The sequence below is a fragment of the Maylandia zebra genome, linkage group LG14, assembly GCF_041146795.1.
Source record: "Maylandia zebra isolate NMK-2024a linkage group LG14, Mzebra_GT3a, whole genome shotgun sequence".
NCBI classification, from domain to species: domain Eukaryota; kingdom Metazoa; phylum Chordata; class Actinopteri; order Cichliformes; family Cichlidae; genus Maylandia; species Maylandia zebra.
Window position 1 is genome coordinate 11088090 of NC_135180.1, and position 16996 is coordinate 11105085.

The 16996-nt window shown below is 37.9% G+C and overlaps 1 long non-coding RNA gene across 1 annotated transcript; it reads right to left on the reverse strand.

Annotated features, from left to right (window-relative positions):
* Positions 1-1566: 1566 nt before the first annotated feature.
* LOC143421929 (uncharacterized) lies at positions 1567-8696 on the reverse strand. Its single transcript, XR_013101529.1, has 2 exons — positions 8051-8696; positions 1567-2180 (listed from the first exon to the last, which is right to left on the reverse strand). It is a non-coding gene; the product is annotated as an uncharacterized LOC143421929 (long non-coding RNA).
* Between the last annotated feature and the right edge of the window lie 8300 nt (positions 8697-16996).

Consider the following 16996-nt stretch of genomic DNA (forward strand, 5'->3'; position numbering starts at 1 on the left):
ACTCAGGCCTTAGTACACATGCTAATTTGATATACAGTCCCTGAGAACAACAAAGTGTCCTGTTTTAGCATCATATTGCAAGGTGTATAAAACAAAGGTGTTTCAAAATTTCTTGTAGTCAACAAAAAATATAATCAGAGGATAATGTTGCTTCTAAGGATTCATCTGTCTTTTTAATGGTAATTAGGGAAAGACAAAGACTTTAGACCCTCTTTCTAACCACATCCAAAGAATCTTCCAGGAATGGTGATGAAATTTTTCCAGAGAACTTATTCTTCAGCAGTTAATTATTTCATTCCTCTTGCTCTTTTATTTCAACTTAACTCTGTTCCAGAGCAAGTTACATCTGCAATACAAGTTACCATGATGATAAGTACCTAAGTAATAAGTACCTTTACATTACTAAACACCCAGGATTAAACCTGAAGTTACCTGTCTGAGGATCTTACTTGAATCTGTATCATACACGTGGCATACACTGTAGCAGATCCATAAGTTACAGCACTTTTCACCACTGCTCAGGAAAAACACAATGAAGAGTGCAAGATTCATAAGGCTCAACCTCACAATGCCCCAAGCATTTTAGGTAGGCTCAAAATTGGAAGCAATCATTTTATCCCAAAACGGCCCAGAACAATAATGTGTCATGGAAACATCAATATTCATACACTCCGCCGGCAATAATCCAGTCCCAGAAACACACATACAATGGTCCCGTGTCTATTTCCCAAAAGGCATTGTAGCTGATCCGTGTATATGCACAACTACTATCCAAAACAGTTCCATTAACTCTTACATATGTTTTGGGCTGTATAGTAAACTATATATACTATACATTAATGCTGGTTCAGGTCATACATGACTCATATCTGATGAGATGGGTTTTAGATCCACCAGTGTGGCTTACACCAAGGAAAATGGTGATTTTAGGGAAATCTTGAAACTGTCATAATATTATATTAGAAAGAGATCTGAGCTCCCATTTCAGTTGAGTCCCACACATGTAAGCGTTCCTGCCACTGCTTTGAATGCACAGGCTACTTTTCAATAACCATTTTTTATGTTTTTTGATCTAAGCATTAATCATATGTTAAATTAATACTGACAATTACAGATTGTGGATTAATTTATGACATAACAGTGAAGATGGTGCATATGGTTATATAATAAATCCTAACAATTACAGATTGCTTCGCCATTTTCACTTTCAAGAAAATATATTTAAATCATTATAGCTGTTATATTTTCATGTCTAGGGATTTAATAGGATATTTGTCGTTACTCTCTAAATACACTCTCCCTGCTCTCCAAAACATTCATTTAAGAAATAATCATCCAGTTGTTAATGTAAGATGCAGGTTATTTGTAAATTTTGAACAGAATAGTAGTTTAAAATGTGGTATAGAAATTAATTAAGAATTGTGTAAAGGCATGAAACATCAACAGTATGTAAGGGTCAAAATATTCACTGTACTTTACTGTAACTGATAAGAAACATACTTTTATGCACAAGCAGAGTGAGTGATTAGTGCTAGCAGGGCTAAAAGGCACTACTACTAATAATGGTTAAAACATTCTGTATGAGCTGGACACTCATCAAAATGTTTGCCAAAGAAACTTCTTAAAAAGAGAAGGCAAAACATGAGCATCATGAGTGCTGATAATTAAATGGTAGATAAATATCTGGGTTCTTTCTATCCATCTCTTTCTTTCTTTGGTCCACATGTTTGACACAAAGTACAGAAAACCGCTTCTGCTTATCCGTGCTATGCTCCACAGCTGTGCTGAGGAGACTCAAATGAAGCTCTTGGTTCTATCAACCTCCAATGCTGCTGTTTTCTGTATCACAGGATGCGTACTGTATGCAGACTGCTGCCAGCTCAGCTCTGTGAAACCCATCACCAACTTTATTTTGATCAAACAGAGCTCTATTGTCCCAGTAAAGTGAGAAGCTTCATCGTGAGAACTGCACACCTTTCTGCTCTGTCAGGAAGGGAATTCTCTTCACATATCTTCATAACTCGAGTCAGCATCGTACGGACAGATGGAAACTACATATCCACTATAGCTGTCATTTTCCTCTTAACTTCAGTGCTTCAGGGGAAAGCAACACCAGTGATCCACACGCTATGTATCCAGAAGTGTCCAGGTCCAAAGGCGCCATGCTGCTTTAGATGAGGCTCCAGAAGAAAAGAGAAGAGAGGAGAAAGTGCTGCCAATGAACCCAGACAGAGAAATACTACACATACCACTGTATGTGATTGTATTGACATAAAGCCAGCTGTTTCAATAGACTGCTCTGGTAAATAAATGTCTACAGTTGTTTGCTGTAATATTCATGATGTGGGACAAACAATAGGACTTACAAAAAGAGCACATGTTCATCTACCAGGCACAAAATATCAGTATGGCAGAGTTTTTGGATTTCTGCCATCAAACAGAAGAATCACACCTGTGTGGCTCTAATTGTTTTATTTGTACTTCTGTGTATTTGGATTCCCAGTTTTGTTTCTTTTTTTATTTTCCATCTGGTTAGCTTTCAGCCGTAAGACCCTACACTGCTGGGAGACTGTGTTTGGAGGGTTTATTTTACATTCCCCACCTGTTTCCACCATCCAGCTTGTTTGTATTTTGCAGTTTTCATTATAACATGCCAGCAGCAAGAGGGAAAAAAAAACAACAAATATACGAGAAAAAAAAAAATCCGACTTAAACAACACAATGAAAAATATGGGTTGCTGTCTGAGAAGTGAGTGTTGATTGTTAGAGATTGATAGAGATTTGTGTTGGGGTCAAACTGAAAGGAATAAAAAAAAATAATTGGCCAAGTTGATGAAAAGTGTACTATGCTAGCCTTTTATGCATTATTCATGTCACTTCCACATAATATCAGAGCTCTGTGCATGCGGATATCAACCTCAGGGTTCACACGTCTTCACACCTGTTAACACACTGTGATCACAGACTGCCATCAACTGAAATTGATTTTTTTTAACTATACCTCCATTAGGCAAACAAGAGCGCACAGAGAGTGCAACTTCCCCCAAAGAGCAATGGCTATAATCAAACCTTCATGTTTTATGATTTTTTATTACAACATGCTAATGTCAGTCTGTTTTGGCGTCATTGTGGTGTTGTATGGTGGCGTATCAAAAAATTTTAAAAGTGTGTTGCACAGCTTTCTCAATGCCTTTTTAAATGATATCTTACTCGATATCATTTCTTGGTATTTTTTTCAAGGTCAAGGTTGACCCTGTTGCTAATTAACTAAAAAGGTCAAGGCCTAGGGGAGTACCCTAAGACCTAGTGTGTTCTTAAGTTTCAACACAATCCATAGAAAATTACTGGCAATATACAGTTTTTAATGAATTTCACATCTGGTGTGACCGTGGCCTTTACCTTGTCCCAACTGTCAAAGTTAAATTATTTCAGGTTGTTATTGGTATACACAATCACACAAGATTTGAAAACTGGGGGTGGAACGGTGGTTAGCAGTGTTGTCTCACAGCAAAAACGTCCTGCGGTCAATTCTACTATCAGACTGGGGTCCTTCTGTGTGGGGTTTGCGTGGCTTCTCTTTGGGTACTTTCCAAAGACATGCAGTTAGTGGGGATAGGTAAACTGGGACCTCTAAATTGACCATGGGTGTGAATGTGAGTGCAAATAGCTGCCTATGTCTTACAAGAATTTTAAAGGGTTTCCATAGATTAATGTTTCCAGCAGAAGCAGATGGTGCAAATTTTAAATTAGTGAGTCATATTGAGGACTGGAAGAAGATATTAACTTTGATTTGATCTGGATTGTTTACCAAACTAGCATCATTAATCAGAGAGTTTATTTGGAACAAGAAGCGTCCCCGCATTCGCTTGTCTTTGTTTGTTTCTTCCCTTCGATACAGGGGGATTGAAATGCCCCATTTTTTTACTGGTACTATCTGGCTATTCAACTAAGGACAATAATGTTTTATTTTTCATCCCAAAATACCCCTTCTTGGGTGGGGATGGAAGCAAATTCTCTTAAAATGCCATTAAACTTGTACTTATACTCTGCACAGCCAAAACAATTAAAGAAAGAAACAAATAATCCTATAGTCCGAAATATGATTGAAGTTTGGTTTACAATAAAAGAAATGATGAATATTAAGAATAATCTCTCTCAGTTTAGTCCTATTTGGTGAAATGCTTTATTTGCACCAGGAAATTTGGATGCATGGTTCCAGGGTTGGGCAGATAAAGGTGTTAGGAAAGTGGGTGATCTTTTTTGTGATGGAATAATGGTTTCATTTGAGGATTTAGTCTCAAAATTTCAAATCCCCCAAAAAACATTTCTTTAAGTATTTACAGATTAGAAGCTTCATTTATTCATATATCATATATTAGTTAATGGTGTAAAAATGTTGTAATAAGATGCGATAACTCTTTATTGTCACTGCACAGTCATACATAGTACAGTAGTACAATGAAATTGGAAAAACTGTCCTACGTCGGCACATGTAACACAACACGACACGATATGACACATCACAACGTAACAAACAACACAACACAGTATATTAACTTAGTATAAAAAAGAAGAATAAGTGTATGTGTATTGCACACTGTTATTATTGCACATTAATTATTATTGTACCTTGTTATAAATATAAATATTATTGTTATTGTTTTAAACATTGTTACCTCCCCCTAAAAAGTCCAGGGAGGTATCCAGTCAGGTCAGCTATTTACATTGATCAGGGCTATTGCCCTGTTGTAAAAGCTGTCCTTGAGTCTATTTGTTCGGGACCTCAGCAGCCTGAACCTCCTGCCAGACGGCAGCAGCTTAAACACCCGGTGTCCTGGGTGTGTGCAGTCCCGTAGGATGCTGCGTGCCCTCTTGAGACAGCGAGTGCTGTACAGGTCCTTCAGGGAGGGAAGAGGATGTCCAATGATTTTTTGGGCCATGTTGATGACCCTCTGGAGTGCCTTTCTGTGTGCTGTGGTGCAGCTGGAGAACCACACACCGATGCAATATGTCAGCACACTTTCAATGGAGCAGCGGTAGAAGACGGTCAGCAGCTCCTTCTTCAGGTCCATTTTTCTGAGGATTCTCAGAAAGTGGAGACGCTGTTGGGCCTTCTTTAAGACCGCAGAGGTGTTAGAGCTCCATTGGAGGTCTGTGTCTATGTGCACACCCAGAAACTTGAAACTGGAGACCCTTTCCACGCACTCCCCGTTGATGCTGACAGGCTGCAGCTCGGACTTCCTCCTTCTGAAGTCAACTACCAGTTCTTTTGTTTTGGTGGTATTGAGGTCCAGGTTGTTGTCTGCACACCAATCTGACAGCCTCTGAACTTCAGCTCTGTATGCAGTCTCATCTCCCCCTGAGATGAGCCCCACCACAGTGGTATCATCTGCAAACTTGATGACTGTGTTGTCTGGGTGGGAACTAACACAGTCATGTGTGTACAGAGTGTACAGTAGGGGACTCAGTACACAGCCTTGTGGAGAGCCGGTGTTGAGGCTGAGGGCTGAGGAAAGATGAGGCCCCACTCTAACTCTCTGTACACGGTCTGAGAGGAAGTCTCTGATCCAGCGGCAGGTGGTGGAAGGAAGTCCAATTTCCAGCAGTTTATCTATTAGTCTGTCCGGGAGTATCGTATTGAAAGCAGAGCTAAAGTCAACAAAGAGCAGCCTGGCGTAACGGCCCTGCACTTCCAGGTGAGAGATGGTGGTGTGGAGTAATAAAGGCTTCATTTCAACATTCTATAACTAGATTGTCTCTGCCTCTCCAGAAACATCAGCTTCTAAGTTAGAATCTTGGAGAAATGACCTAAATATGAATATTTCTAAGGAGACATGGAAGTCAATTTGTTTAAAATCACAAAAACAATCGATTAATAGTAACCTAAAGCTATTACAATACAACTGGATCATGCAAACATACGTAACACCGGTGAAATTGAACAAATATAACAACAGAATTCCAGACACATGTTTTAAATGTGGAGAAGCCCGTGGGACATTTTTCCACTGTATATGGGAATGCAGAATTGTCCGCGCATTTTAGCAGGAGGTGATGAACAAAATAAACCAAATTTTAACTACAAAGATTGCTTTAGATTCAGAAATCTTGCTACCATACATTTGTCCTAAAAATCTTAAACTAAGCCCATCAAATAAGTTTATGGATTATTGTACATTACAGGCAAAACGTATAATTGCATTAAACTGGAAAAAAATCAGATCCTCCTGCTATTGGTGCTTGGATAAATTCTTTGGCACAATGTATGGCAATGGAAAACACAGCCCACTGTGTTTTTGTCCTCAGGCAAACCCTTAGATGTCAAAGTGAAAAATCCTCAAGGTAATTCTAACGAATTTAGGGCTATAGTGACTGTGATTAGAAGCTGTTGGGTCCCTCTGAGGAGGAAATATGGGACCATGTGTCACTAAAGGTATGTCCAAGATACAGTTACAGATGACTTCTCAGGGTTATCATTTCTGTTAATTATCATTTCTGTTTCATTTCCTTTTTCTGCACACCTCAGAGTGTAGATAAAGGAAATGAAACAGGACATGAAGACAGTGAAAGCAAGATCAAAAAAGTAAATCAAATTAAAAAAATTTGAAAGAAAGGAAATTAAAGGCAGATACATTAACCAAAGACATACTAAGGGATCTGTTCTAGTTTGCATCACACATCTCCTCCTACTGAAAAGACAGATGTAGAGACAGATCCCTCCCAGCAGTGACTTGATGGATACTCCATTGACAAAAAAGCTTAAGTGGAAGAAGATGCATGGATGGATATTCGACTGTTGTTTCATTGCTGAAAAGTAATTTCTAGAAACCTGTCAATACTGCCGTTTTAGGTCTTCGTTTTGAGGCTGATGTTGGAATTTTACTGAACAGTCTGTCTATTTAGTTTTATATATACACAAGAACTGGGTGACTGAGTATGAAAATGCCAAAGTCAAGCTGCACCCAAGGCATTTCTGATGGTGCCTATTTTGGAATGATGGGACCATTGATAACCATTTCTATGATTACATTATGTAAAAGCTTGAAACCTCAAGCAAATCTATGAAAAAAAGTTCACATCATTTGTCAAAAATAAAAACATTTTCGGCCACAAGACACAGAGCTGCTGCTAATACAAAGCATTCTGTGGTGCGACGTCCAGAAGTGAATCATTGGTAGGTAAACCTATAGATGCTCTGTGGTATTTATACTCTGATGCTGACTTTTGGAGTCCAGTTTTGCTGTTGCTCTCTGTCCTGAATAGAGAGCTCCTGTGCGTCTCTCTCTCTCTTTCTAGTGACTCCACCCCAGTGTTTTCCACCACACCAGATTCCAGCAGCTGATTTATGGGTGGTTGCTCTTATTAGACTCGAGCTCTCAGCTGCAACACTGCAGCTCTCAGCTGCCATGAAACAATCTGAGATCTTCCCTAAGGACTTCAAGGCCCAACAGAGAAATAACTGCAGAGCAAAGCATCACATTGTGGTTCAGATACAGTGTGTTGGACTGGGACTTTATTCCCAAAGGAGAGATTGCTACCAGACATACTACAAAGGAAGGAGCAGGAGAGAAAGAACAGACAGGCAGTTAGAGCTACAAAAAACAAAATCAATCAAAAGAATCCAGAGTTCACATAGGAGTGATTAAGAAGATTATGGTTCCACTTTACTTAGTCTCTGTTGCTGCTGTTTCATTATGTGCACATAGTCACCAGCTGCGATCTCACCAGTGAGTTAACAGTTTTGCATTTATGTTGGGTCCATTTCTAATTACAGCACACAGGTAATCAGTGATGAATCCTTTGAATTTAAAGTAGATTATGTATTTCCTAAACTCGCTGAACAGAAAAGTAGAAACTTGAGTCACTCTCCTGCAGATTCACCTGCTAAGACCCTATAGACTTTAATTCATCTCCACATCTAACATCAGAGCAAGTCTCCCTTTCAGGTTATCACTGCTAACCAGATTTTGTTATATTGGTGAGTAGCCTTGAACTATACGTCAATAGGCTGTTTGCAATTTGATGGTATTGTCCATGTATGATTGCATACCTGCATGGCTTATCTTTGAAACAACTGCTACTTGTAGGATCAGCCAGATATCCCCTGAGCCATCCTGTCACTCTTTTATAGATCCTTGAAACACTTGTTGCGTAATGCACCATGACAGAGGATTTTTTTCTCCTCTCTGAGCATAGAACACCAGCTAGAGACACCAGCCTCTGTAAAAAAAAAGCTGTGAATTTGAATGATACTCAGGTTGTAGCCTGTACATCCAAATACTCAGTGAGAAGTAAATTGGTATGTAATGATTGCTGCTGATGTGTTAGTAAATGGTGATGACGAAAGCAGCATACAGACCATCTGATACCAGTGTTGGAAGTACAGTTCTATTCCCACGTGTATCATTCACATGAGAGCTGGTCATGCTTACATGCATTCAAAGATCCACGTGAACATTCAGGATGGAGCAGGTCAGGTTACAGCAGCGGTCCAAAATGCAAAAAGCAAAGAGAAAGAATGGCATGAGAAATCTGGACAAATGCAGAATATAACTGATATAATATGATAATAAAGAATAACAACAGCAAAAAGGAGGGAAGAGAGAGGAATGAGTACCTGATGAAGGATAAATATTAATGTCTTATCTGTTCAGCCAGGAATGTGTGTAGGTAGAAAATTGGGATTTTATGTAAAATGCTGCTCTTCAAACCATTAATCCTACACATTGACAAACATGATCTTTATAATGATGCTACTTCTAAGCATTAAAATGGGATGGAAAGTGTCATGAAACGCTGTGTAGCAGGCAGGAGTAGGACCCAAGATGCAGGCACTCAGACTCGAAGGATGAACTCAAAAAACTCAGCTTTATTTGCTGACAGAGGAAAGGATACAAAACTAAACAGGGAAATATAAACTTACACTTGACAGAGCGACGCAAGGAAACACACAGCTTGAGGGACAACACGACACTGACTCAGAGAAAGACAGGGTTTAAATACACTGGGAAGTAACGAGGGGAATGAGACACAGAAGGAGAGCACAGCTGGGAGAAATCAGGACTGACGAGACAAGCAAAGCAGGAAGCATTCAAATAAGACACGGACCTTCAAAGTAAAACAGGAAGTATGACACAGAGACGTGAACTTGACATGGTGGAGGCAGCAACTAAGAAACACAGAGACATAAACCATAAGGCAGAGGACTCTAAGGACCGAAAAACACAGAGGGAAACTCAAACATGCAGACACAGACTTACACAGAACAGAGGGGACACGAAGAAACATGAAGGGCAAGGGATCGAAACTAGAAACCATAGAATAACTCACACAAGTACAATAATACAAAAATCACAAAGAACTAAACATGCTGGGTCAGGAGACCCAGGACCCTGACAGAAAGGAATATGTGGTTTGTGGAATTAAGAGTCAGCACTGTCTCTCTGTCTCACTGTGATTATTGACCCTGGTGTGTTCCAACACTAAGGTCAGAGGACACCTTTTTGTAACTCTGAGACTCCAGTGGTTTAGACAGAAAAGCAACATGAACAACAACAATGTCCCAGCAATGAAAGATGTGTCTACAAGTTCAGATGAGGCAGCGTGGTAAATCACTATCATTCATACAAAACCGCCCCCTTATTATTATTATTATTATTATTATTATTATTATTATTATTATTATTATTATGGATTACTTTACATCTTCAAAGAGAAAAAGGAAGTTGGAATGTTATGGTAATTGTGTTTTTCATGGGCTTCAGGATGAAACAAAGAACAAACAAACAAAGAAATCACTGAATGAATGTGTGATTGTGACGACTAAAGGGAAGATAAAGTAGAACATAAACTGCCACCTAATAAAAGACAGAATTTCTGTTAATAATAATAAAATAAAGGGATAATATAATAACCTCAAAATATTATATTTATAGGAAATCAACTTAGTAAACTGCTTATCACCCGTATTTACTCGTTTACCTTTCGGTCTGTGTTCAGGCTCTGTTGAGCTGAACCTGCTGCACAAATGAGTTGATGTTATTTCTTTTCACAACTAGCAGCACAGTGGTTAACACTTGTTACCATACTGTCTGTAGCTGCTCAGTTAGGAAGACTGTCAAAAGGAGCAGGTGGTAGAAGAAAGAAGCAGAAGAAAACTGAGCAGAGGGAGATAAAGATGAACAATTACTCAAGCTGCAACTTCAATGGAAGCCTGGGAATGCTGGGAAATTTTGACTCCTTAAACACAAATGCAGCCATCAGCCTATTTCCATATCCTTTCCTCAGCCCTTTCATAAAAACACAACTTAAAAGAGTTCAAAACAAATAATGCATTATTCAATTCAAGATAAATCTTTTTTTTCTGTCACATTAGTTGTAGATGTAAAGGTAAATGGCCTGTATTTGTATAGCACTTTACTTAGTCCCTAACGACCCCAAAGCGCTTTGAACTACATTCAGTCATCCACCCATTCACACACAAATTCACACATGGTCAAAAATATCTCTAAATATTTTCATTAGGCACTGTTGTTTTATTTATTTTATTCAAAGCTCTCTGATATGAAGCAGACAGACAGGCAGTGACATGACTGAAGGAAACTGAAGGACAGAACATGGAAGTCTGTCTGTGCTTGTTTGCTGGAGGTGGACTCCCTTGAGGTTGTGTCAGAGATGTTGTCCAAGATAAGGACCGTGCTGCACAATACCTCCCACCCAATCCATGACGTGCTCTCCAGCCACAGGAGCAGGTTCAGTGAGGAACTCAGGTTACCCAAAGGCACCACTGAACAACACAGGAAATCAAACCTGCCTGTGCTAAAACTCCTCCATCTAATGCACAGTACAGTACACAGTGCACTAGTTACATGTTTTTACATCCTTTACAGTGATTTTCACTGTAAAGGATGTGTAAAAGTTTTACAGTTCAGAGTACAATGTCAATCATATATATTTATTATCTGTATTCTTCTTGATATTTATATTTAAGCTATTTGTATATATTAGAGCTATTTATTATAATTTGTAACTTTGCAATATATTGTAATTTTTTTAAATTTAGTTCAGGTTGTTACTGTCCTTATTGTCTTCAAGCACCTGTAACTACATAATTTCCTTAGTGATTGATAAAGTATTCTGATTCTGAAATTGTCAAGGAGACAGAGGGAGTCCCGATGTTTGCATAATGGGATGATGTGTATATGAGCTACTGTACTTTGCCCTGTTTAAAAAAAAAACTGGTCTGAACCACCATTACATTAGAGCGGTCACATGCACTCATCTAATTTCTATTACCAAGTGATTTAATCCTCATTTTCTTCATTATCAACAGTCATCAGCTCACACTCTGCTGGGTTCCAGCCCTGATCAGCTAAGCAGACGTGTTGTGGTCTAATAGGATCAGACAGGTGGGGAGACATGCTGAATAAAAACCGTTCTGCTTCACTGAGAGTAGCTGAACCAGAAACAGGATACAGATACCTGCTGCATGAACACAAACCGAGATGCTCGTGGACATGTTCAGCAGCTGAAGGTCCACCTTTGTTCTTATCTACCTTTTCCTTTATTCATCTATCCATGCATTCTTCTGTGCTAATATGCTTTACTACATTCTATTCAGGTGTTTTCCATAGCCTCCATGTTTTCCTGGCAGTATGGGGTTGATAAATGATGCAGATGCACAGACAAAAAAGTTTTCTCCATGTTACTAAAGTCAAAACCAAACATACAAAGCACTATTGTGCACAAGTTCACTATAATATGGACAACATCATGTAGTCCCTGTGAAACCACTTATTGCCTACCTGGTAGACAATATACAATACAAATACAACAATCATAATAGATTCAAGTGAATTTATTTGTCTGCAACTTTGAACACACACACACAAACACACACACATATATATATACATACTTTATACATTTTCCACATGGTGTGGTGTTGTATAATGAGTGTGCAAACTGTGGAAGCAACCGTCACATTGACTGATTTCTCCTCTTTGCTTGGTTCCACTCAGCTGCCTGTCACTGACTCGTCATAAGAGAGTGTTGGAGAGCTATTTCCTGAAGCCAGGGCTCTTAACAGTCCATATTATGACAAACACAGTGAAAAATGATACCAGATGATGAAGACTGTCAACAATCTGGATATGTGTGATTCTTCAAATCTCTCAGGATTAAACACGCCAACAGGCTGAGTAATGAAGCTCTTTTCCACTTGAGCCTCCCTCCTTCAAAAAGTTAGACTTTACTGAAAGGGAATCAATATTATTGCGTAGTGGAGATGCAAAAACACTGAATAACAATATCTGCTTCCCAGAAAACCAATCTGTTTTTAAGCCAAAATCAATTGATATTATTATTATTGTTGTTGTTGTTGTTTCTAACAGTGTATAATTTGAGTTGCTTTGCAAGTACACAGTAACAATGAAGATAAAATAGACAGACAAGTACTAAGTCATATTTTGCTTGGAGATCGAATACTTATTTTATTCAGTGACCTGCATATTAATTTGTAACTTTTATGTAATGTGGTTTTTTTTGGTTGCTATTCTGTCCATTAAAATTGAACCACCATAAAAATTAGAGACTGTTCGTTTCTGTATAGTTGAGCAAATACACATTTAGCAGGGAATCAATAATTATCCCCCCCATATACTCATACCCCCCAATTCCCACCCCCGTTCAAATGCACGCACACACACACACACACACACACACACACACACACACACACACACACACACTCACAGAAAAACAACTAAAGCACAGAGAAGTACACACAGCTATCTAAACCATCAAATGAGCTCCTCTAAACACCACTGTGACAAATCAAACTCTATCTCTCTCTGTGGAACATCAAGTATTTAAATGTGGAAGATTCTGCTGCTGGTAGAGTCACAGATGTTAGAGTAACAAAGATTGGATTGAAATTGCTGCGTGCTTTTGTGTATGTACACAACCACAAATGATATGCACGGCCAAGACTGTTCTTCCTTACAGACTATAAACCGATTTATGCTTTAATGAACAATCTGTTTCATGAGATCTGTTTCCGGTCTTGTCTCACTGCTACGTGAATGAAAAGGCAAGATTTACATACACATCTCGTCAAAAATACACTTTGAAACAAAACCTTTGGCCCATTACTTGTTTACGTGGTCCACAACAATGATACGAAATCCTAATTGTACCAGCTGAATAGGAAAGGCAGGTGTATAGTCTCAGCATTGTACCAGAAGAAAACATTACTGTGTTTCCACCTACAGTGCATTCCACTTAGCAATGTGTAACCCTGGAGTAGATTGTGACAAAGGCACTCATTCATATTTCCATCTCGCACACAGCAGAAAAATGATTGAGGTGTCTCTCTTGACTCTGTACAGGTGAAATCCCTCTGAGGTTGAATCAGCTTGTCACGGGTAAGCATTAGCATGCAGATTGCTGTGACCTGAGATGACAGGATGAGCAGCTAAGCCAATAAAGTCTCACCGAGTGAGAATTTGATGCCATAATACACACATCTTCAGTAGGTTAAAAGACCTTTGGAGCATTATAGTTGGTGTGAAATTATTAAATTTAACAGATAAAGGCAGATTTATTAAATTAATCTGAACAGGTATTCAGAAATGTGTGAAATAGTGAAAAGAGATTAACAGTCATTACTCACAATTATGCAATTTAAAAGCATTTTGGAATAGATCTAAGACTAAAGCAATGAACTCTGTAAAAAGAGAAAAAAGACACAAAAAAGAAAAGGAAAAAAATGATATCTCTTTTCCCACGAGGCTTATAGAGTGATATGTGGCTGAGACGGAACACCGCTAGATGGTGGCATCATCTGTTTAAATTGTAAACTTGTTGAAGGCTAAAGTTCTTTAATCTGCATCATTTCTTATTGTTGCTGCAATTACTGCTTAGTTGCAATATTTTAGAGGAGTCACTGCATAGTATTTTTTAACTGATCCAACATGATGGTCCAATGACTCAACTCATTTCCCATGAAGGCAGCGCTATCAGAAACATTCGCACACATCATCAACACATTATGTGATACTCAGGAAATGCTAATGTTGTGTATCACACCAGAAAATGTAAAAAGAAAAATGTACAACAAAATTAGAGAGCACTTAACAGGCTTTCAGTGGCAGTAGCCGTTGAAAGTACAGTATGAATTACCCACTAAACTATTTCCATTTAGTTTTGACTCACTGATTCTTGTTCTCTGTATCCCTTTTCACTGCACTCATGCACCATGAAAGATCCCTGCTGCTCTGTCCCGGTGCATGCTGTGCCACAATGTTGTGGAAATGCCTAGTAACCTCCCAGAGCTCCCAGCAGTATAAAATGCCAAAGACCTTTTTTCACAGCATGCATTTTAGCTTGTCACTACAGGAATAGCCCATGTATAATTGATAACACTGAAAAAAGATTTTATTCCACTTTAGTTCCAGTCTATTGATATTGTGCGTGGAGTCTACTGTCTTAAACATGGCAGAAGTGACTCACTGTTTAGTTCTTCTTTACTTCCTGCCATGATGAGTAGTTCAACTCCTTGCAGTTGTTAGTCTTCTTGCCTATTAATCCACTTCAGCTTGCCCTACACTGTTAGAAAAAGCATCTTGAAAAAATGGTAATATTCCGCCAGCTGGGGCGCCAAAATACGGTCGTATAATTACAGAAAATAACTCCCACATAAAAATACGGTTATTTCCAGTAATGAAAATACAATTAGTTGCGCTAATTTGACATGGGATCTCGCCCTTTGCAAGTGCCGCTAAACATTAAATTAGGAACATGTTAATGTGATTAAACAATGAAATCATCTATAAATAGGAAAAAAAAAATCTTAAAAAAACGGTAAACTGGGACGCCAAAATACAAACGTAAAATAACAGAAAATAACTGTCCCATAAAAATACGGTCATTTTCAGTAATGAAAATAGAGTTTGTTGCGCGAACCGGCAACCTTCTGATCACAAGGCGAACTGCCAACTGTTGAGCCACGATCGCCCTAACTAGCAATGATAATAATACTTGTGTGATGTAACACAAGCTTATAGGGATCATGTTATATACTTTTCCATAGCATTACATTTAAATTCAACAGTTCAATCTTTCAAATAACGGACAGATATTTGTGAAATCATGATACATTTGTGAATGTGTTTTAACAATCTAAATATGCATATGTACAGACAGATCCATTTAATAATCATGACAATTATGTTGTATTACATTACAGTGATTTAATGTTAATTTACATTTGAAATGTGAAGTCAAAGTCTATTTACGTAACTTTAATGATATTCTAGAAGAACAGAACATTACTGTAAAATGCACAATAAAATACCTTCATATTAGGGTTTTTTTCCTACGGTCGCAGCCATACCCACGACCTGGTTGTTGTTAGTTCACATTCATTGGCCGATGCTTAGCGTCATGTTATTTATATTAATTGCAATTCCTACCTCTACATTTCTTTTTCAAAATATATAATTAGCACACCACGGCTAAGCAATGCTTTACATTGTGGCATGCAGAGTAATCTTAACAAAGAAGCTCACAGAGAGAGATTAAGCTTGTTATTTAACCCCAAGCTGGTAGGTGGAGCTCTTTATTAAAACACTTGCTGGTGCTACAATGTGCCTCAAGCTTCAACAACAGCACAACAGAAGTCACTCATGGTACAGCACTCCCTCTACAAAACAACAACTGTCAGTGACTCTGCACCACGGCGTAAACACAACATTCAAGATAACAGTTAAAAGTAACGTAACCATAAACAATAAAACAAGAACATCTAAACAGCAGCACATGTCCCATGGCATGATGGGAGAGAACTAGCTGTTCCCCCAACACGCCACAATATGTTTTTTTTTTAGTTTTTATTCCTATTTATTAGATTTTCACATATTTTACCTCTGAATTATTGAATCAGACCTAGGTGACATGAAATTTTCAGCAAAATTATAATTCAAATACTCCTTTAATTATTGATTATTCTCATTAATTTTCAATCATTTTATATATTTTTCCATAGTATTACATTTGACTCATTCTCTCACATAATAGAAAAATATTTGTGAAATTATGATACATTTCTGGATGTATTTTACAATCTAAATATGCATATGTACAAAAAATATATTTAAAAAACAAGTAAATTGTGTTTTATTACATTTACAGTGATGTTTTGTTATTTTACATTTGACGTGTCAGATCACAGTCTACTTATGTAAATGTAATGATATTCTAGAAAAACAGTACACAACTGTAAAATACACAGTAAAATAATTTGACATTACTATTTTTTGGAACAGTGTACAATCAGCTGATTTCCCTTTAGAGCATTAAATTAGTAGTGCAGTCTACAGTCTACAGCATGGATATTACTTTTAATTTTATTGCACAAAAGGATGAGAGCACAATAGTGAAGGGCAGAAACAACCGCATTATGCTACTAACACGATTTTGGCTCTTTGCAAGCGCATTCACTAACAGCATGCTAAAGCTAAGCTAGGCAAGAGCTCAGAGTGACGTTAACCCTGAGTGAATACTTCAAGGGGACATACATTAGACTTCTGTGGGAAATCTACATCCTGACTTACGATGTAAGTGGAATCAACTTTTAACCCTACACTACAATATTCCACACCATTCAATTCATAACCCCTGCGCTGATTCGATGTGTAGTTAAATTACTTGGGAGTTACATGTCAGGTCAAAAGCTGAAGATTAATAAAATGAAATTAATTATTTTCCGTTTTAAAAACCTTTGCAAAGCCTTCTCATAAAATGCCTGATGAATTTTGTGTTTAACGTCACAAAATCAGCAGGATTACACATAGAGAGTGGTCAATATTTAGAAGAAAGTGGTGTTAGAAAAGACTGATTTTGACAAAATTAATATTTATGCCAATGGGATTAAAAAAGTCTTGTTAATAAATGTACTTAGGTGTAAAGACTGTGGTAAATGCTGGGAATTTTATCA